Raw genomic sequence first — 23,375 nt, forward strand, 5'->3', positions numbered from 1 at the left:
GATTCACACAGTTGCAGGTCATGATTATTTACATTGCCTGGTTGCATGTCTACCCCTGATTAATAGACTGGACTTGAACTGCTCCTATTTACATTCACTTTCTTTATGAGGCAGTTAGTCATGAAGCTCAAGCTTGGGGCAAATATGATTGGATGAAGTGATTGATGGCATTTCTCCACATACGGGCCGAGTGTGAGGGAGCTCTCATTTGCTACTGAATCATTGCTCTCACAAGAGAACTTTTCATTTCCCTTAGACATAAAGTTCACTCTATGCTTTAAGTGTTTAAGAATTGTTACCATAGCTCAAATCCAGGTTTTCCATTCCAAGAAACCTATTTCGACAGAGACTGAATGTTTGGCAATGTGAGAATAGAGCTCATTTTAACTGGAAAACTAGTAAAGCGTAGAAAAAAAAGGAAATGTCATTAAATACTTTTATGACTGAGGTTTGCACTGATTTAAAATGAGTGCTGCGGTGTTTGAAGTCAGAGGTTTAAATCATTTGTTGACTCCAACTTGTTGTCTGGACTGGTGGTGGAAGAGAAGAAAGCAAATAAATAATGAAAGGAAAACAGCTGAACAAATGGAGAAAAATGGCAACTAAACAGAGATTAAATGGATAAGTGAAAGTAGTATCATGTACCATGGATGATGCTCAGGGAACATAGGCCTAACCACGCTAACAAAGAATGTATATTGCCAAGAAGTGAAAGTCAGTTGTTTGTTCCATTGCAATTTCAGCGCCCAGAAGCAAAGCTATGCTTCTATGTTTCTTTGCTTCTATACTCTTTGCCACTAAGTCCTAGCTGTGCCTCTGCTTAAAATGTCGGTGTGTAATAAATGACTAAACTTTGAAGTCATTTAAAGTGATAAAAACACCCACACAAGACATAAATCTGTAGGTTTACACCTGGCAACAATTTGACGCGTGTCTTTGTGTGTGTGTACTAGCCCCAGTCAATAAATTGCTTCGTGGGTGTCAAAATCTGATATCAGTATTAATCCTTCCTGAGACTCTGCGTCTGTCTGCTTTCATCCAAGTAATGCTCTAAAGTGCAACAGGTGTATTTTGAATTCTGAGTCATATCTGGAGCAAGAGAGAGGCAGCTTATTAATAAACTCCCTTTTTGGTAAAACGTTCTCCTGCTCAATTGGGAGAACCTCTCGGAGACCAGTTAGAATCATTTATTTCCTTCTTTTAAAGGCTTGGATTCAAAGAACGCTGAACCAGGAGAGAGGTGAGAAGAGCAGTGACATTTCAACAGGGAATGGATGTTTAATGGGATTAACCCTTTTAAATCTTATCTATTTTATTAATCATAATTCACCTAATTGTCTCCTGACATGGAAAACAATTTACATGCCATGCATTGTCAATCTGTGTTCATATATAATACTTTTAATAAGGATAAAAAAGTTAAAAGAACATTACAGAAATCAAACAGTCCTGAGGTTATTCACAACTAACTTGCAATGTATTAGAATCGCAACCCTCTAGCTACAATGATACATAATAAGGTCATTACTGTATATATTGCAGTGTATATGAGACCAAAATGGATTTAGTGTGTCATCTTCACAACTCTTTTGCATATACAGACAACCATAAGAGATTAAATTCATAGCTGAAGTGTGAAGATGTAGCCTATGGGTGCTATATTTCTTACAATAACACAGCTCATACTTTTTGTTAACCATATACTGCTCAGTGTAGAACTGATTTAATTTGTGCCGTGCAGAATAACTTCTACTGCACCATGATGCTTTTCATCCACCAAGGCATAGACGAGTGAAATGTCTCATTTAAATTTGTAATTCTGGTATTTCCAAAAAGGCACCTGAAGGCAGCATGAATTTAATTTTAGTTTCTGTTGTGAATTAATTGCAACCGAGCCAATCAGTCTGTCATTGTAGTCTCAGCCTGTGAAATGTGAGATACCAACGAAAAGTTGGCGAGGGACGTAAATTGAACTCAAAAGGTTTTGTTTACCTCACAGATGCACAAGCATCAGACAGTCTGGTTAGGTGCTGTGTTTATATCATGGTTTCAGTGTTGTTATACTTGACAAAGACATATATAAATAGACGTCCTTTGCAGTCCTTTGCAGCGATACGTCAACGTGGGCGCCATATTGGACCTGACAAGACTGACCTGTAACCCTATACAAGTGAACGGGGGAGCTGCCGTTTTTCTGGATAAAAAGCACAATAACGTCTACATTTCTCAACCGATTCCAATGAGACGTTATTATACTAAAGGGTTTATGATTTAATTGGAGTAGAAAAATAAAGTTTTGTCTCCAGTAACTTAGAATCTGGACGACAAGTGTGTACCGTAGGCTGACATGAACCACACTTCATGACTCTGTCTTAACAATGGGTTATAGACATGATAGTGAGTATGTTTTGCTTCAGATAAAATGAAAAAAATAAACTACCCAGAAACCCACACAGACTTTTCCCCCACTATTATGAATATACAAACAATAAAAAACTATAAACTGCCACATTGTTGTTGTTTTTTATGTCAGATTATAAAACTAACTGCCCTTTATATCTTTCATATGGTTATGCAAACAATGACAATTTATATACTGTGTATAGCCTACCATTCAACTATAGCACTTAATGGAAAAACAATATAATATCTACAGGTAATCATGCCTTTACTTTATTGCCGCATTAATTTCAAAGGAATAAATTAAATATGATCTATTTTACAAAAACAGGAAGCAGGTTGTTGAATAGGGCAATAATTACTCTTTCCTCAACAGTCCAAAATCAAAAACAAGGTAGGGACTTGGACAAATAAAAGAAGACAAAAGTAGTAGAATATAAAAAAAAAAGACAGCAGCATATACAGACGGCAGGTTCTGATATAAACAGTGCAGGAAGATGTACAGACTCACAGTCGGAGGCAGAGACGAGCTGTGAGGTAGAGGGAACAGAGAAGGGCAGAGAGACAGAGATGCAGGCAGAGTAACAGATACAGTGACATAGAAAAGAGAAGCCAGACAGGGCAGAGACGCTTTAAAGGAATAAGCTTATAACTTCTCTTCTGGGAGTGTGTGTGTGTGAGAGAGAAGATAGCATCAAGGTTTCAAGAAGAGCAGAGCAGACAGTCAGGTCTCCCAAGACTGCTGCCCAGGAGGACCGACCTTTACAGGATCAGAGTTGAAGCAACGGTGTGTGTTTGTGTGTGTGTGGTATATGTCATGTTTTTGGTAAAGATGTTTCTACATCCAAATGTGTACATGGGATCTTCTTGTGTGTCTGTGAAGGTGCTGAAAGCCAGCCCGGTCTCACCAAATGGTGTATGAATGACACGGCAATTTGTAAGTAATTTTGCGTGCAATAAGAACACCGTTCTTACTTTTGGCGTGTCATTTCACACAATGTAGGCTGTACTGACTGCAATGTAAAGGCATCCACGTGAATATGCTAAACTCAGGGCTAGTGACGCAGAATAAAGAGTGAGAAAGACTGCTTATGGTGGATGGGTCCAACAAACACAGGACGCTCAACCAGGAGATGGGTGTTTGTGTCCCAAAGCTGTGTGACGTGTTTTCCGTACTGATGTAACGTTGTTTACGTACGTATTTTACTTAGTTTACATACTAGCCCAATCATGATGTTTTTTCCTAAACTAAAACTAAACTTTATTTATTGTTTTTGCATAATCAGAACAATTTCACGGTATCGACATGGCATTAAATGACGTGAAAAGCCACCTTGCCACAATGTGAGCCCCATTAAAAAGTGTTTCACCCAGAGCCCCTATGTGGACAGTATTACAGTATCTACCTTCCAAAACATGTTTATATATACTCATGGAAAACTATCTACTGCAAGTTTGGTGGATTATTCCAATTGGCACAGTGTTTTTGGAAAGGCATGTTCTCTTTGAGCTTTTCAAATGTAACTTTTTAATACTGTGAGCACCCGAATTTAAACTCCTTTAGCGCTGTCAATCAATTAAAATATTTAATCATTATCAATTTCATGATTGTCCATAGTTATTCGTGATTAATCGCAAATTAATCTCACATTTTTTATCTGTTCAAAATGTACCTTTAAAGGGAGATTTGTCAAGTATTTAATACTTTTATCAACATGGGAGTGGGCAAATATGCTTGCTTTATACAAATATATGTATATATTTATTATTGGAACTCAACTAACAACACAAAACATGACAAATATTGCCCAGAAACCCTCACAGGTACTGCATTTAGCATAAATGCTCAAATCATAACATGGCAAACTGCAGCCCAACAGGCAACAACAGCTGTCAGTGTGTCAGTGTACTGACTTGACTATGACTTGCCCCAAACTGCATTTGATTGAGGTCAGAGGTCAAGGGACCCCTTTGAAAATGGCTTGGGCAGTTTTTCCTCGCCAACATTTAGCGTAAGTTTGGAGCGTTATTTAGCCTCCTTCGCGACAAGCTAGCATGACATGGTTGAACCAATGGATTTCTTAGATTTTTTCTAGTTTCATATGATAACAGTATCTTCACTCTACCTTTAAAACTGAGCCCAGTACAAGCTAAAAATCACAAATTGCGTTAATGCGTTAAAGAAATTAGTGGCGTTAAAATTAATCTGCATTGACTTGTTATTATCGCGCTAACTTTTACAGCCCTAAACTCCTTATACTTGAACAAAATTTATTTAAAATCACAGTTTTCAATGAATGGAATGAAGGTTAAATATTTCACCTGAGAATGGCTACAAAATCCAAAGGCAGAAGTCAGCGAGAAGCCCAGAATGTTAAGATGTTTATACTGGAAATAATCAGGCCAAACGTGTTTTTCTTTCGCCGGCTCATGTCTGTTCAATAACACATTGATATTAGAAACATGTATTATACATATACTGTATCTGTTTTAGGATATATCGTCCATCTGTAGATACCAGGGGGTAAAAGGTGTTTTTTATGATTTAGGTGAACTACCTTTCTGCTCGTTACATGCAATAGAACTGTCATGTTTTGAAAGGATTATTCTTGTCTGTTCACGTGTGTGACATGTTTTCAATTTGTCTGTGTGTACACTTAAGTAAGTCCTAAAGCTTTCTGCTTGTGTGTGTGTGTGTGTGTGTTTTACAGATTGAGAGCATGTAATAGCGTCTCTCACGTGCGTGCAATAGTGTATCGTTTCATTCCTGTGTTGACTCTGTCTGGCCTGAGGCGAGGACAGTAAATTGGCACGGTGCAGTGTTTGGAGGAGTTTGAATTGAGGTGAAGCCCCTACGAGAGACTCTTGACTTTCAAACAAAAACTTTCTAAGCTAATTGAATAAAACTCAAACCAAAGATCAAGGGATTTGCAGCAGTCTGATATTTACAGAGCAAAAGAATAATTTAAAAATATTTTAAGATAAATCTTGTCGTCACATAACCCCGCTTCTCTGCAGTCATATCAAAAGTAGTTTCTCACTGCAGGAAACCTGCACGTACTGTAGTGATAGAAGAAAGAAAACCAATAAGCTTTCAGCCTTTACCAATTTGCATATCCTTCCCATTTTCATGTCAGATTAACTCCAGGTCCCTAGTTTACTCAAATAGTTCTCACACTACTGGCAAATTAGTCTCCAGTTTCCTGCATGTGAATACAGATGGCGTTTGACTAGTGAAGTACCAACCTGTTCATGTTGTTTCTCTGCCCTCTGCCCTGTACATCCTAGAAAAGCCTCCAGCACCCCCCTCAGGCAAATCACAACAGAGCCTAGAGGCTTAAACAGCAAAGACTACAGTACAGGATGTTGCCTGTGGGAACCGAACATCAGAGCAAACCAGACAGAGGAAATGTAACAGGTGTTGTCCACAGCTCCATCCGCTTGAAACAGTGCTCATAAAGATGAAAATTGTTAGAAGTGGCTTAATTTGAGAATTTGTAATTTTTTTTAATTTGAGCAAAAGTAGAATCTAGAGAAAACCACTTTAAATGAGTAATTTAATATAGTCATATAAACAATGTACAGAACAGGAAATGAACCAATGAAGGTTTGAGCAGATGAGTAGGAGAATAAAATAAATGGGTAAACAGTTGTGAGACCAAATATCATACAACCAAAAGACCAAAAAAACAACAGCTAATTACATAAACTACAAGCAAAAAAAAAAAATCCGTTTACTGATGATGACTGTTATCAAGGTAATCCTTTAAATATATTTTCTTGGCTCCATAAAATAGTATAAATTTGTTTAATAAGATAAAATAAGATAGATATTCCCAGTGCATTTCATTACAGAATCAAATTCCTTGACATTCCTTTGGATTATGTGCTTTTCCTCCAGGGTTAGTTAGTAAACACTCCAATGTTCCTTGTAAATCTCTTAATTGAGTAACAATTTGCCTTAAAGCCACAGTCGAAAATATGATGAAACGAAGAAAGTGACCGTTTTTCACCCTAACAAGAAAAAGTGTTTGTTTGCTTTATTTCTCCCGTATAGACATTTTATTTTTCGGTATTTCTCAAATAATTAGCACCAGTGTGTTGAAACCACACACTTGGTAGGTCAACTTTTCTATTTTATTGATTCTTACTTCCACTCTGACCATTTCTGTTGTCTTTCCCATAATCTAAGCTGTACCATTAATGATGTTTTTTGGCCCCACTGGTCCATTCTGTTGCGATATCCATCATCCTTCCAGGTGAAATCAGGCTTGTTGTGTAACAGTTTTGGCCTTTACAGGCTTTAAAGTTTGAGTTTTAATTAAAGTTCCCTTATCAGACAAATCAATATATGGTACAGTGAGGTAAGAGGTGACATTTTCCACATAGTCAATTGTCATGATGGCCAAAAAGCTGTAAACACCACCAGACTTCCAGCTTATCAAAATGTGCGTTATACCTTTCAGTAGAGCAGGTTTAAGTTAATAAGGATGTAATGAACCTTTATACCACTTTAGGCCTTAAATTGGTCTAGATAAAGGGCAGGTGATATGTGAAGGATTTGACCTTAAAAAATAAAAAAAAAAAAGGTCGGTGTAGCTCAGAATTTTAATCGAGCTTTCAACGACATTTTACCAAACTTTAAACATGGAACTTCATACAGTTATATATCAATGCAACAGCACACACTTACACAGACTGAATGCAAGAGTAGACAGGTAATGGGTCTCAGTGTTTTGGACTTTGCTTTCAGTCAAACTGATCCTCTTTAGGACTGCATCTTTTCAAGCATTCACGCACACACACACACCGAGCTAATCTATTTCTGATGGATTGCAATACTGAGGTCAGGTCGTGACTGTGCCTCCTCATCAGCTTGTTAAATCTCACTCCGAAACGCATTCAGCATTTAAAAAACTTTATGATAATTAGGCTTCCTGCTGCAAACAGCCAATCCTGACTGACATTATAACAATTATGAGCTCACTTAGTTGGAAACAGAAAGCGTATGGTATGTCATAGCGCTCAACACTTTAAGTGGTTGCCAATTTGGCAACCAAGCATCAGCTTTTGGTTGCCGAAACTGAAAATGTATTTATTTCGGGGTGCACGTTTTGCTGTATGCTGTCTTTTTATATCTTAAAAAGTGGCAACCAAAGGTCAAGAATCGGTTGCCAATTTCTCAAAATGTTTGCCAACCTGGCAACCCTTGCTGTCGAACCCTGAGCTCTTAATGTGTTATTTGAAAGGTTCTTTTAAAATAACAGAAAAAACACAATTAAATATTTTTGGCTGTGAAAAAAAGGAAACTGAATACAACAAAAAAACATGTACACTCACATATTCTAAATCATTGCGGGCAGAAGAGAGTTGCATCCAGTGGCAGACCCGCAGCCGGTCTGGATCTGAGGCTCTAAACCGCACATGAGGAAGAATACTATTGAGTTCACAGGTTATGTAATATCTGTTCAGTGAGTTAAGGTTTTTCAGAAAAGTAACAGCTATCTTGACAGTCGGTTTAACAACTAGAAACCCAATATGAAGAGTTGTGCTGAAGTAGCTCGGGAGGCTGTGTCTGGTCCACTGATTCTGATCATTAGATGGAGGAGCCAGCTTCTTGAAGATGGCTGCTGTATATGATACGTCTCTTGCAGTTTTTCTTGTGTGTACTGTTTACTTATTTGTGTTTGTTTCTGGATTTTTTTGCATTGTATACATATCAGGACATCGATATACTGTTGTGAATAGAAGACAGACAGTGATAGTTGAATTATCCTTTTTAAGCAGTATTGCACAAATCGTACAGATAAAATACTTTGAAATCAATAAGAAAATGCCCCGGACCTTGGCATGCATATTCATATATTATTAAGGAACAGAGACCAGAGGGAGTATCATCTTATTATGGCCAGACGATGACATGTCCTATACGTGCTCTGATGAACTGATAAGTACTGACTAAGTCGGACAGTATACGAGAGTATAGTGCATCTTCTGCGGTCAGCTCTGCTGGTTTGATTTTACATTATTTTCTATTGATCAGTCGAGTATAGGCAAAGGACAGCAGGATTTGAAAACATCAAGTTCACACGCACCCATGGCCGACATTTAATTCTAGCAGCAGAAAGAGAAAATTGCAAAGGAAAATAGATAATTGAGACTTAAAACATGACATTTAGGCAAGCTTAATTTTTAACATTGATTTATTTCCGCCTATAATAATGTAGTGTTGTGCAAACCCCTAGAACAAACAACATATATTCTTGCTTTAACACAGCTATGGAAATATGATTTCCCTTACATACTGTATATATAATTGGTCAAAGTGCCTTCCATTCCATTAGTTTATGTTTTAATGCACCAATCCTACTGTTAAAGATATTTAGTTTTATCGGTAGATACTCAGTTATAGTTAATAGGTTGTATTTTCATCTTTATCAAAATAAATTGCTCATCCCATCAAATGCATGCATTCACATGCATGTGAGCATAGTACATCCGCACAACCTCTACCCCTACTTTGTGTTGCAATCAGTCTAAGTCTTGGTTTCATCATTCTTGCTTTTGTGTCCCTCCTGTTCTGTGACTCAATGAAATGCAGGTCTAGAAAACCATTGTATAAAAACGTAACAAAAAAGCCACAGGCTGCATGCCTGCCTTAACTATGATTTGTTTGCATCACCTTAGTTTGTCATGTTAGCATGCTAACATTTGATAATTAGCGCTGAACAAAAAGTAAAGCTGAGGCAACTGGGAATGTCATTACTTCTGCAGGTATTTGGTCATAAACCAAAGTACTGGAGAAATTAAAATGTTTACCAGATTATGGCACTAGATAAGATAAGATAAGGGTTCACTAAGGTTAATTCAATTAATTCAGAAGGGAACCTAAATGTCTGTCCAATATTTCATGGCAATTCATACATTGTGGCTATTTCATTGAATATAGATAGTGAATGCTTTGAACAAGACTACAGTAAACCTCAAACCTGTGGAAACAAGTTTCTGAGTGACTACCATAACCAATACTGAAACCCTCATTCTAACCCCAACTCAATCGCAATTGTAATTTAACCCAAAATCAAAGCTTTGACTCTAAAATGTGGAAGTTTATCTTGTGGGGACATAATTTTGTCTCAAAATGGGAAATGAGTCCCCACAATGTCAAAATGTGAATGTGTCCCCATAGTGGGGCAGTTAACCTGAAGTATTCATAACAATTGTACATTTTGCGATAAAAGCAACAAATTTGGCAAAGATGTAGGCTTATATGTTATCAAAAGATATAGATATCAGGGCGCTGCAAAATTGGCCCCTGAGGGCCCTGGCAGCCATTTTTCCAAATGGCCTCCAAATAGGTGCTAAATATCCCTAAATGATTCAGAAAAGTGATTTTATGAGTATTGATGATTTCTAAGGTGTGTTCAAGCTGATTAAATCAGATGTCAGAAGATCACAGACATGTATTTTTTTCCCTCTTTCATTTTTAAGGATGCTTTTAAAAGCTTTTAACCTGAGAAAAAACTTGAAAACCAAATAAAGGAGAATTTCTGTCATTTCTGGGTCAAACTTCACCCTCATGATAGAATGACAACCAGTATACCTTCATTGTTCTATTTTTACAATGGCCTTCAAATCTGAGTAAGGGAGCTGATATTTACCATTTATACCATGAACACACTTCAGTAGACACAAGCAGACACACAGTGAGTGTCACTCTGTCAGCACCTCTGGCCTTCATATTGAGAACTTCATTCCGCCCATAAATATGTCAGCCACATTATGCCAATCAGCTGTCAACTGCGATGGGGATGTATGGTTATTACTGAGTGATGGATAGTGTGCGTGTGTGTCTGTGTGTGTGTGTGCATTTATTTGTTGGTAGACCTGTGTGAGCATGTGAATCTTTGAATAAGATAAGAACACATTTTAATTTGACTGCATAGTAATTGTGTGAATGGGTGAATGCTGACATGTTGCGTGAAGCGCTTTAAGTGTTCGATAGACTAGAAAAGTGCTGTATAAATGCAAGTCCATTTACCATTTAATTGTTAAAACTCACAAATCCCCAATTTGTGTTATGGGACAAACAATAAATGTCAGTTATATCGAGGAGGTGGAACTGTTCTTAATGTGTAACGCACAATAAAATGCAGAATAGAAAGGAAATGTCAAGTTCAATTCCAGTTCACCTCAGTCCAAACTTATGTTCTCCTGAATCTACCTCAGTTCATAGCAATGTGTGTTAAAGCACCGATATCGAGCCACAGCTGTTGGTAAGAGCAAGCTGTTTTTCTGAGTGCACATTTTATTTGTGTCTGTGTACATGGATGGTTGGGAATGTTCATCCCCCTCACTCCAAGCATGATGGCGTTTTAACGATTCTGGCAGATGTTGTTGTTGTTGTTGTTGGGAACAAGAATTGAGAATGAACTCACTTAAGTGTGAGATGGTGATCTGGTGAAATTACCTACCTTTCCCCTTCAAGGGCAAATTGTAATGGCGCTGTAAATCAGTGAAGGGCTCGTTTGTAAGAATTATGCTGCCATCTCTCTGCTGACAGGGAGAGAGCTGACGGGTTAGGATATTAATTAATCTTCTGTGAAAAGGTTTAGTTGTGAGCAATGCAATAAATTGAATTATTAAATTAAATGCTGTATCTTTTGTTTCTTTCTTTAAAGTTAATTAAAAATTAAGAGCATTAATATAGCAGTTAACGTTTGCACCGTTCATGCTGTTCCCACCGTCTCCATGTGGAGAGCCGTGTAGAGGCAATAGATATGCTCTAAATTATGTATTGACCCAACAAACACAGGACTTTCATCCAGGAGCCCGGTCTTTGAGACTGTGTTCATATCCCAAAGTGTTGTTGAGTTAGTTTTGTTAGTGAGGTGTTTTCTGTACTTATGTTACGTTGTTTACGTACACATTTTTTCTTAGTTTATGTTGTTATTTGAAGCCAAACCATGATGTTTCTTCCTAAACCTAACTAAGTGGTTTTGTTGCCTAAACCTAAATGCGGCTATTACCGTAGTTTTGTTGCCTCAACATAACTGCAACTGTTTCACAGTAACGACGTGGTGTGTAAATGACACGAGAAAAGCCTAAAATGCGTTATCATGTCGCATGGAAATGTTGTGAAAGGATGGTTGCATGGAGGGATAGATCAGGAAATATAAGACACAATTAGAATAGAAGTATGTTGAAGAAGGGCTTCCATTATTTATTTATTTTTTTGCATTTTTTTGCTTTTATGTAATTTAATGTATATTTTTATTCATCCAGATTCCATGCAGACATAGAAATGTAGCAAATATTAGTACGCCAACAACATTTAGGTTTTTTACTGCCATATACAGTAAATCAGTAAGTCATTATAGGTGCAGTTTTTGAATCTTGTACTTCCATAAATCTCAAGAGGGGAAATCTGGTGAACAGATGGGGAATGGGAAGCCCACAGGGATGAGTTACTGGGTGAAATCTAAAACGTATACTGTGTATACTGTATGTGTCCCAACCAAGACGAAGTTCACAGCAAGTGCTGTATGAATTTCCATTCCAATGTTAACCATCAACATTTTAAGTCAATGCATTTGTTTTTGGTAAATAAGAGGTTTGAGATATAACTACAGTTATAGGAACATTTTTAATAAGTATAAAATGCTATACCCATGCCCATTTTGCTTGATGTAAATTACACCAGTGCAGTAGTGGGAAAACAAGAAGTTGCTCCTGCTTGGACTGCCGACTCAGCAGCTGAGCAGTGCAGAACACACATCAGAGCCAGTCTCACTTTTGGAGATTAGCACTAAGCAAATCTCAGAAAAACCTTCTCAAGGCTTAATGTAGTGTAAATCAATAATTCTCACCATAACTATGAAAAAAAATATATATAATCCATTTCCTTGTCAAAAGCTAGGTTGAAGCTGAGTTGTTAGTTACCTTTGTTTTGGATTAATGGTTCGGACTCCCGTTGTCATTAACCTGCAGGCAGAACATCTGATCTATTGAGACAGCATTAGCTGCCTCCTCCTGCTGCTGGATCTGCTCCTCAAACATCTGTAAATTCCCAGACTGTTTAGTCAGTTGTTTACTCCTTAAATACTATTCTCTGATTAGCCCTGATTATTTCTTTCTAGCATTCTCTTCCCCTCATGTAGCCTTTGTAAAACGGGAATAGACGGAAACAGCCTTTCAATAGAAAGTCGTCTCTGCATTAGCTCTGTCCCAAAAGGACATAGAGAAAAAAAAAATCATTGCATCCCACATTGCTAACTTGCCAAACCTTGCTTGTTATTCTGTCAACTATATTGCATCTTGTTTTTGAAGCTGTATTATAGTAATGATTTTACAGGAACAGAGAATCTAATGACTTTATGATGTATTTGTATTTAGCCTGGGTAGTTTCTCTGGGAGAACATATTCAACCATTGAAGTTGCCCGGTACGACAGTCTGATCTGTCGACTACTGAGGAGCTCAGCCCAGTATCCTTATATTGGATGATTCCGCACCACCGGCCCGGTCTCATTCCCTGGGCGTCAAATACCAAAGTTTTGTAACAGCCATCGGCATTTGATACCGACGCACAAGGCACCCTTTAGTGTCTATATGAGACGCACCGGGTTTCAACTAACTCCAATGTAAAGACCGATAAAGTCCGCTTAGTGTGGTTGGGAGGGGAAAATGGACGGGCCAAACAAACAAAATACTTTGACTCGGTCGCTGTTTGTGTCCCGTGTGAAACAAAAAAATCGACGTGGAGTTATATTTGTTCTGGCCTGGGAAAAAGAAACTTTCAGTTAATTTTTGCAGCCACTAGGTGGTGCTGATTCTTTTTTTGTATAATACAGGCTTTATTGCTTGTCCTTTGAACCCTGTGGAGGGCCATCTTTGTTTTCCATGCACTTCTGGGTAGAAAGCAGTCAAAGCATCTACATCCATCTTCTTTTGGAAGCACTTAAAGAAGCATTGTCTGTAAGTACAGATTTTATAAGATGCCCATATCTGCGTGAATGTTTGTATTTTGTGTGGAAGGCTAGGCTATGTATTTCTGTGTTATGCAATATTCATTGTTCACCACGTAACCTGTCCTGGTAATGGCTTTCAGCTTGCTGTATTGGTAGCCAGATTTATCAGAAAGGCTTCATGAGGCGTATAATAGGCATGATGGAAATGCATATCAATGAGGCATATGTCATTGTTTCCTTTATTTTCTCTCTTCTTTCAGTTTTACTCCATTCTCATCGGTCGTATGTGGCAAGTTTGGAATGAGAATTGGGTGGCACCCCAATAATGACGTCCAACATTCAATGCCAATAAGGTAAGTACCATATACTGTGTGTTGTGGGACGGAATGTAAGGTAATTGTGGAGGTCAGGGTGGCGGATGGGCGTGTTGCATGTTTGCGTTCGAGTTTGCGTCCTATCACAGACTTTAATGTTGTCAATGTGAATGTGAACACAATCTTTCCCTTACCTTAACCATACTGTAGTTGCACAGTTATTGTACAAAGTGAGAACATAATGTTGGCATAATAAACATTGTCACTAAAAGTAATCCAGGGGTTTGCAGAATCTATGAATCTAATCAAAGAAGTTATTGTCTGGCCATAGGGTTGGAGCAGCTCTAATGGATGGGTTGTGGGTTTAGGGCCTTGCTCAAGGGCCCTCAACAGTAATACTGAAGAAAGGGTAAGTGGTGCATTCACTTTCCCCATCCAGATTTATTCTAGCCATCCGCAAGCCACTTCAGTTCCTCATCCAACAGACACAACATAGATGGTGCATCATTGACAACCTGTAAAATGGCATTTTTAGCTCTGGAGTGGTCTATTGCCTTGCTAAATATTTGTAGTTCTTCAGCAATAGCTCAGCTCCGCCAGCTTTTCTTCCGTTCTGTGCTGGACAGTAACTGTACGACCGGTTTGTGTGTACTTCTGGTGTGAGAGCAGCTGCCAATTTAACTGGCATTGTTTTGGGAATCTCGTTCCCCCTATTGGACAAAGAATGGTTTAATGCACCACCACAACTTCCAACCATGACAAGGGAATAAACCTCTTGTTTATACCAACAAGCTTTCAAACAAATCTCCTCACATCTGGCACACTTTATTATAGCTGGCAGGGGATTCTGCTTGGCCCTGCGGCTGACAAAGCCCTGCGTTACCACATTTGAACCTTTCGATCGTCTGGCTCACATCCAGAGTGTATGTTATAGGGAGGAAAAGGGGTGTGACAGGCCACAAAATGTGTGTGCAACTTTTTCAATGGATTTTTCATTTCAGGCCATTACTCTTGAAATGGAATAATGATAGGTATTAAGATTGACTTCTGAAAAACTGTAATGGCATTTTCCAAGAAGATTTTCAGAGTTGACAAAATACTTTCAAAGGGTTTTCCACTGGAGGTAAAAGAATGTGTAACTCCCAGAATAATAGTGTTTTTTTTAAGCCTTATCAGGGAGGATTAAGGGACTAGAGCCTGCTGAGATTTCCAATGAGAGATTGTAATGGATGTACTGTAGTGCACTAACACAGACTTAGTCTCTACCTCTAACACTATACACTTTGTGTGCGTGTGTTGCCAAATCAATTGATCACACACACGCAGATCTGGCTGGCATATTAGGTTGCAATACCTTCCCATCTGTGTTTGTGCTTAATTTTAGCTCATTTAGAAGCAGCCAGCTCGTACGCAGGGCTTGGCTTATTAGTGGCAGTGTGGAGATAGAAGTGGCTGGGTGGTGGAATGAATTCATTTAAAAGGAACGGCATGTCCGGAGTCACCTGGGAAATCACAGATTAGATAAAGCTACCTGCTTATTCCTCCTGGAGGAAAGTAACACTTTACAGAGAGTATTAACTGGCTGGATGAAGGGCTTGGACACGGAGAAAGAGACATATAGTGAGTCAGACGGACATGTAGGGACACAGACAGGGTACCCTTATAACAAGACTAATCAAAGCATGAATAAAGCTACCAGTTAATTCATCCGGGATGAAAATACTATACACATTTGACAGTTGAATCATGAACTACATGAAGTTACCTTTGTGGTAGCCCCAGGTTGTGCCTCTCATGTATTAGCATACATTTTAGAAATACTGTCAGAACAAAGGTAAGTGTTTTTAAATGACCTTCAGGGCTTTTCAAACATTGCCGGTTAATTATCTATTAGAGAAACCGATGATTACCCCTGTGACCCGCCTGTATGCTAATACATGAGAGGCACAGGGTAATGAGGAACCAGTGATTCTAAGGAAATAGTTTTAGGTACTCTATCATACACAACTGGCAACAGCACACAAGTAAGATTGTTAGAATTGCAGTTGAGATTTGTTCTCTAGATTTGTAGGTACTCGGGCTGCATGATTATGGCCAACATGATAATCACGAGTACTTTGGTCAATATTGAGATAAAGATTATTTATCACAATTTTTTATAGATTAGGGACAAAATATTTTTATTTTCAATTTCACATTTAAATAAACAGAAGCACCAACCGCCAAATATTGAAAATATTATTGTTTTACTTTGTTATTGTCATCTACTGTATAGTGGTTATTTGCATAAAAACATACAATTCAAATGATTACAAAGGAAATGATTGTACTTTTATTTAAATATTTGCTTTGATTAAAATATCTTGGTAATAGTAGCCTAGTTCTAATGATATATCATAAGCTGCTTAGAGCTAGTGATTGAAAGTTAAACAGGTCATATTTATCTCTTTAATATCTATTTCATATTGCTGTGAAAACATCTTCAAACAACTGTATTTATTCAAGTTTCTCTCCTAAAACTACATTTTACAAGATTACATTTGATCGCATCATGATAGCGTTATAATTTATCATTGCCCAATACTCAAAACTCGATTTTTACTGAGCAGAGCTTGAACGCACCATGATGTAAACTGATGGAACAGATGTAAACTCTGCTAACAGAGCAACTCACTGTGATTACCCTGAGCAGCATGTATGGGAATGAATAACTACATTAGTGTCTGATTTAAGTTAGTTGTTTCAAATGTTTTAAGGTTGTTCCTCCATGGCTTTGTGAGAAATTGCAGCTTTATGTCGCGTCAGTCTGCACGTGTGTGTGTGACCGGCAAAAAATCGGATATATGAGATTGCATTGATCGGCTGCTGATTGATGGTGCATCTCTAGCTGTTAGTTTAGGAAGCGCTTGATTTATGCAGTGGAGTTTTCTATTTTAAACGTCAATATCGCAGTTGATCATGTTTGTTTAATTGCGGAAAGCCAAAATCGTGATCGCGATTAATTGTGCAGCTCTATAAGGTACGTAAGATATTGAAAGGTAGCTCAGATGGTGATCCAGGTGTTTCGGGTGCACCCAACTTGGAGAAAACTCTTGGGGCAAACCCAGAACAAGGTGAAGGGGGTATCGTTTCACATCTGGTCGGATAACACGTCATCGGAGGAACTGATGGATGTTGCTGGGAAGAAGGACGAATCACGGATCATGATGAGGATTTCAGAGTCCGAGACACTTTACTTATCTTACTTGCTTATGTGCAATATTTTTGAGTAGAGTGTTTCCAGTCAAGTCTTAACTATATGGCCCAGGTGCAATGACAGGATATAAAAAAAAAAGCTAAATGTGGGGATGAAATCTGGAGAGTATTTTCTAGTGCACTTATATTTCCCAGGTTGAGAAGCGATGGGGCTCTCAGGTAGTCCCAGGTTGTTTGTCTTGGCCCTCAGCTGGAAGACTTCCAGGCTCGAAGAATGGTCGATTCTTTTCTCAGTAAAGCACTGAGGTCTGCAGATGGGGCAGGATGCAGCTGGATTTTCACGGCCAGGTGGGGCGATGATGAAAGGATCAGACTCCAGATGGCAGACATCACCCAGAGATCCTTCAGAGTCAGACAGCATGGTGGGGGCAGGCAGAGGACAATGGTGATGAGAGTGACGGCTCTATCAAGACGGGATGGCGAACGCTCGGCAATTCCAGCAAAGACACGACCTGTAATGTCCCAAATAAGTAAGGAAATGGCTAAATGACGAGGCTAAGAGGGGAACCTCATTGTAGGTGAGGAGTTTGTCCTCCTTTAACCTAGGCTGAGCATCATATAATTAGTCAGGGGGGGTGATTTATTGTCATAGAACCAGACAGAAGAGGATTGAGAATAGGGAACTATTTGTAAAGACAGTTGTGGGGCATGATATATGACAGTTTATAGGCATATATAGACAAAGAGGACAACAGTTGGGGCATGTCAACTTGGTGCCTGTTCAATGACACACAGGTTTAGGATGCATCTAAGCCACCTGTGGGCAAAGTCTCGATCTTTCTTCATGCTGTGTTTACACGATGGATTGGTGCCAGATGAGTTCACAGTCTTTATAAAGCTACCATCTGCAGGGAGATTATAATGTCTGGTGTAAAGTGAGGTTATGCCCAGAGAATGCATCATAATATTGGGTTTGCACATGGGCACTAAATTCATTCTGCCTGTGTGTGTATGCAGCTAAGTGAAGGCTAGTATATTACAGTTCCATTTCTTGTTGTTGTGTTCGTCTTTTCCCTTTATTTCTCTGTTTTTGTCTCATTTATTCATTTCCACAGGTACAAAATGTCCCTGTACATACTTATGTGTCTATGCGAATGACTGGGATATAGATGAAACAAACTGAAAAGACAAGCATACACTCAGTCAGAACAACCACATCATGACTGTATACTTGCAATGAGTCAGTTATCATAATCAGCATCTCTCCTGAGAAACACTCTCACAGACTTACACCATTGGTAGGCGGAGTGGATTTTGTCTGTGAATCTTGCTACAAGATAACCTTTTTTCTCCAGTTTCCCTGAGAAAGGGCAATGCTATTTTCTGTCTTTATTTGCTGAAGGGACCGTGTGAAATTACACGCAGACCCTAGTGAACCCTCACGTAGCCTACTCATGGAAAGTAATCAAGTCTTTACCTTTTTCCCCAAAAAATGGCCGTTGTTACTGTTGTTGGCGACACATTTCCATTCCCTATAAACATTACTGCTAACTTCATACTCACCATCGCACACACGTCCTCTCGCTCTCTCTCGATTGCACTCTCACTAATGTTACGGGCCGCCATGTTTGCAATTCAGTAGATGGCGGAAACCCCTCTTGTCTCGTCACTCCAAAAAACAAATTAACTTTCTAGGAAACAAACACAACATGCGGCAAGCACCCGTTACCCCTTCTTCCGCTACAGAAGTTTTATCTGCTTCATCTTGCCGGTGTTATGTCAAAGTCACCAGCCTCGCCTCAGCAGTAAATTGCACACAGGTTAGGGTTGGGGAGACCGGACCTTACGGGCAAAACCAGAATTCCACCCAACTCTACTGTAAATCCAAGCTACAACGGCTGTCCTCCCTTACAAGTTACAAACCTTTGTGTACCTTTCAAGCCTTCAGAGAATTATAATGTGATACTCAACAGCTGTCAGGCCCAAGCTGCTCCAGAACTTGGGTCAAAAATATGCTGGACTCATTGGTGCCATTTTTAAATAATGCAAACACAAAAATGGTAATTTGTAACATTGTCTTCTTTCCCCGCAAACGCATTCACATTCATGCAGTCTTCATATTCTTATATTAATTGCCCGAGGCTAAGGAACACCATTTTATGGAACTAAATACTTTTTTCTGCAGACAGGGTTTAATCTCGTGTATAATGAGGAGAAATGAATGACGAATTCATACCATTCATGTTCCTTCTTCAAAATTAGACGTTAATTGCCCATTAGGTTTGAAAGTACTTTGTCACAGACTCCAAATCTTCTCATTGTGCTAAATGGCTTCTGTGCCAAATGGTTTCATCCCTTAAATGAGAAAACTCATCGTGCCCGAATGTGACTCATCCAATCCCTGAGTGAAGCCAGAGCTGAACTCCTCTGCATACCTGCGCATATATATATATATAGGCCTATGTTCACACACACACACACACACATGCACACAGTGACAAAAATCCAATATAGGGACTTTGATTAATTAAGAGCTGATGCGTTGTGATTGCTCATCACTCAGAGAGGATAACGGAGGGAAGGAGGGAAAAGGAGAGAGAGAAAGAGGAGCAAAGATGAAAACAAAAAGAGGAGACGGAGAATAAAGTCAGGAGTAAATGGAGAGATAATGAAAGAGATTAAGAAAATCAAATTTATGTAGCTTGAGCCAAACAATCTGATCAGATAACATTGTGTTTTATGAAAAAAAAATGCACTTGCACTGATCTTGTGATAAGCAGAAGACATTTTGCTCGCTTTCTCTTGTTTTTCTTTAAGCAAATTGCCATGAAAGAAACTTTTCACACGTTAAAAGTAGAAAATACATTTCAGACGGTGCAAAAACATGTGAATCCTTACGTGTTATTGTAGCGACTTTGGTGTCTCTGACATCAATGAGTCACGATCGATGTGACACCCATAATTACATCAAAGAGCAGCCTCGTGGACATTATTTGCTAAAATGGGACATTGTTCCCTCACATTGCTCCATCTCTCTCTCTCTCTTTATCTCCCTCTTTCTCCTCAGTTCACCCCTCCTGGTGTAATGAATGATAATTCCTGATAATTACATCTGTTTTGTACAGTCAGCACACACAGCTGGACACAGAGGACAAAGCCATCATTTCTGTGCTCTCTGTCTCTTTCGGTCTCGCTCTCCTCATCTCTATATTTGTCTTTTCGTGGCAAATAACCTCTTCAGCTGCACTTATCGATACTGTTATATTAACAACGGATCAAATAGATGTAATATGAAAGGGGTTGTTCTTAGTGACAGACCCAAGGAGAACTATCAGCCAACTTTGCAGTTCCCCTCCGATTTACTGAGCAATTTAGCATCTTTTTAGATCATTATTTTGGTTCAGTCACATCGCTCTCATCAAACTCATTTCCAGGAGCAGACAGCTTTCAGAGAAAAAGCTTTGATCAACCTACTGTTTGCTATTAGCTTGGGAACATAGTGGATGATTTAGCAGCTGCAGAGACATTTTTTTTTCAGGAACTGGTAACGACCAGGGCTTGAATTTACCAGTTCACCAAAAATGTGACTATAAATGATGCGTCTGCTGGATGTGTAAATAAGGAACTGCTTGCCACAACAATATTATGGTAATATTATGTCAATGTTGTGTTTACAACTTGTTCCAAAAGGCTAAAAAGTATCCAAAAAAATCAATTAAAAGGACCAGTATGTAATAATTATGGCAATCTATTGGCAAAAATGGAATATAATATTAATAAATGTGTTTTCTTAAGTGTATAGTCACCTGAAAATAAGAATCGCTGTGTTTTTGTTACCTTAGAATGAGCCGTTTATATGTACATAGGGAGCGGGTCCTCTTCACGGTGTCCGCCATGTTTACACAGTAGCCCTGAACAGACAACCCAAACACTGTTAACGTTTCCTGCTTGGGCCAGAGTCGATAATGTTACTTTCTGCCGTCGCCACCGCTCTCTCTCTCTCTCTCTTGCTTCTCACCACTCACTTCCCATGTACACACACACTCTAAGCACTGGTTCTGCTCTTTATGACCTATGCTATACTCTTACAGCAACTGGCTCTAGAGAGGGCAATTTGTGTTTTTGCGTCGGCCACCGCATAGCTCTTTTACACGCTTGACACACGGGAGAGGTTTCAGTTGGTTGTAAATCTGCAACCTCACCGCTAGATACTGGCAGATCCCACAAACTGCTCCTTTAATTAATGCACGCTTTTAAAATGCATCGATGCACATATTTTATTTCTATAATGTACTTTCAAATAATAGACCCATTAGTATTAACTACTTTAGGGGGTGTAACGGCATAATGGTTTTATTTCCAAAAACAGCTGTACCTGCATCTGGATATATAATATATGATATATATATATCGTTTTCCTTAAGCTGTAAGTTATCAAAAGCATCTTGGAAGTAAGAGAGTGGGAGAATGGAGAAGAATGGAAGTAGAGAAGAAATGAGAGACCATGGTAAAAAATGGCCACCCTGAAAGAAGGGAGGTTTTTATAGAGACAATAGAAGGATGATATAGGAGAAGAATAGGAGAAAGTGAGAGAGAGACAGAAGGATAAAGGACAGAGAGACAGGCAGGACGGGGAGAAAGGGTATAAGAGACACTTGACAGGAAAGACTTTGCAAATCAAGCTGGAGCCTTGAATATGTAATGGGTTCATGATGGATGGATGGCCTACAACCACATCAACTGTGTGTTACTTATGCATGTCATTAACTCCCTCCATAGAGAGGAGTCAAACTGCGGAGCGAAGCATAAACACTTATGATGAATGATAGATGGACAGTCTGGCAGGTAAATAGGCAGGCAGGGAGACAGACGCATAAATATGCTGGCAGACAGAAAAGCGGTCCAATAATGAGGCAGATAGGGAAATTAAGTCAGACTAATAGAATAGTGCAAAGTTGCACAGGTCAACAATTTACAAAGAGGCAAACAAGAACAGGCACATCGGGCATTAAAGGTGCAATGTGTAAGATCTGGTCTGCTCCAAACAAATAGGGGGTAGCATTTCACCTCTATACTGAGTCCATACAATCGAAATGTACAGTCATAAGTTATGAAAAAAAGAAAATTAAAAAATTCAATCAAATGGCTGAACCTCTGAGCGCCGGTCAAAATAACACTGCTATTTTATGATCTTCACGTTAGCCATCATTGTCAGCACTGTGCCACTAACCGGGAGCTGTACGGTCTGTACTAGCTGGTTAGCATGCTCATTTCAGTAGACATCTCTGCAACACAATACATAGACGTCTTTGACACTACATCAACACTATAACCTCTTCAGTTGATAATGTTAGGTTATCTTTTGAATGTTTCAAACTAAAATTCTGTCCAGATCTTACACATTGAACCGTTAAAGCACTCAGACAAAAAAGGTGTCTTTCACAGCCAGATAGAGAAACACTGTTTACATGCACGCCAGTACCTTAATTAATGGGGATAATTAGGGTATTATTTCAATTACCTTCACATAGCGAGACATAGAGTGCGGTAATGCTCTTCAAAACCAGATGGATTAAAGCAATTATTTATATCTCTCCACTGCATACTGTAGCATCTTTTGTTTGCTTTGCAAACATGCAAGTTACTGCAACTCCCAAATTAATTGATAAAAATTTTACTTTCTACTAAAGCTACAACCAAACAAGATGGATAGCCTACAGAAAAACAAAGAAAAATGTTATTTCATTGGGATTCATAACTCCAAGAATCATGTTTTACATGGAGTACATACTGAACATGCAATGGCATGTATACTACTTGAGGCCATACTTAGGCACAATGGTGCTAAGTACTAAGAGGTAATGCTAACATCAGCATGCTTATAATGGTAATACTAACATGCTGATGTTGAGCAGGTATAACTTACCATCTTAGTTTTGCATGTCAACATGTTAACATTTGCTAATCAGCACTAAACATAGTACAGCAGGCTGATGGGAATGTTGCCAGTTTTGCAGGTATTTTGTCATAAACCAAAGTATTACACATATTGAAAAAAGTTCAACTCACCAAAGTCAAAACAAATATGGTGGACTTGAATGTCTGAAACAAATTTCATGGAAATCCATCCAAAGTAATAGTAATTTCACTCAAAACCACACAATGCAACCTCATAGTGGTACATGAGGGAAAGTCAGCAGATCACCAAAGTCAGTAGGATTCATCCTCTGAGAACCACGAATGTCAAAATGCCAATCCATCCAATAGTTAGATAAAGAATACATATTCCAATCTAGACAAAAGCGGTGGATTGACTAATCAGCAAACCACCGTCATTGGCTAATTGGTTAAGGTCAGTGGTATATAAAGATACAAATAAATCACATAATTTGTGATCATATAAAAGCACAGAAACCTGAAACAATCTGTCACTTTTCTGGTCAGGACAGTCTCTCTGTTATAAACTTTCAGTGAAGCCCACAGACAGACATACAAGCA

The sequence above is a fragment of the Sebastes umbrosus genome, chromosome 19 (assembly GCF_015220745.1).
Source record: "Sebastes umbrosus isolate fSebUmb1 chromosome 19, fSebUmb1.pri, whole genome shotgun sequence".
NCBI classification, from domain to species: Eukaryota; Metazoa; Chordata; class Actinopteri; order Perciformes; family Sebastidae; genus Sebastes; species Sebastes umbrosus.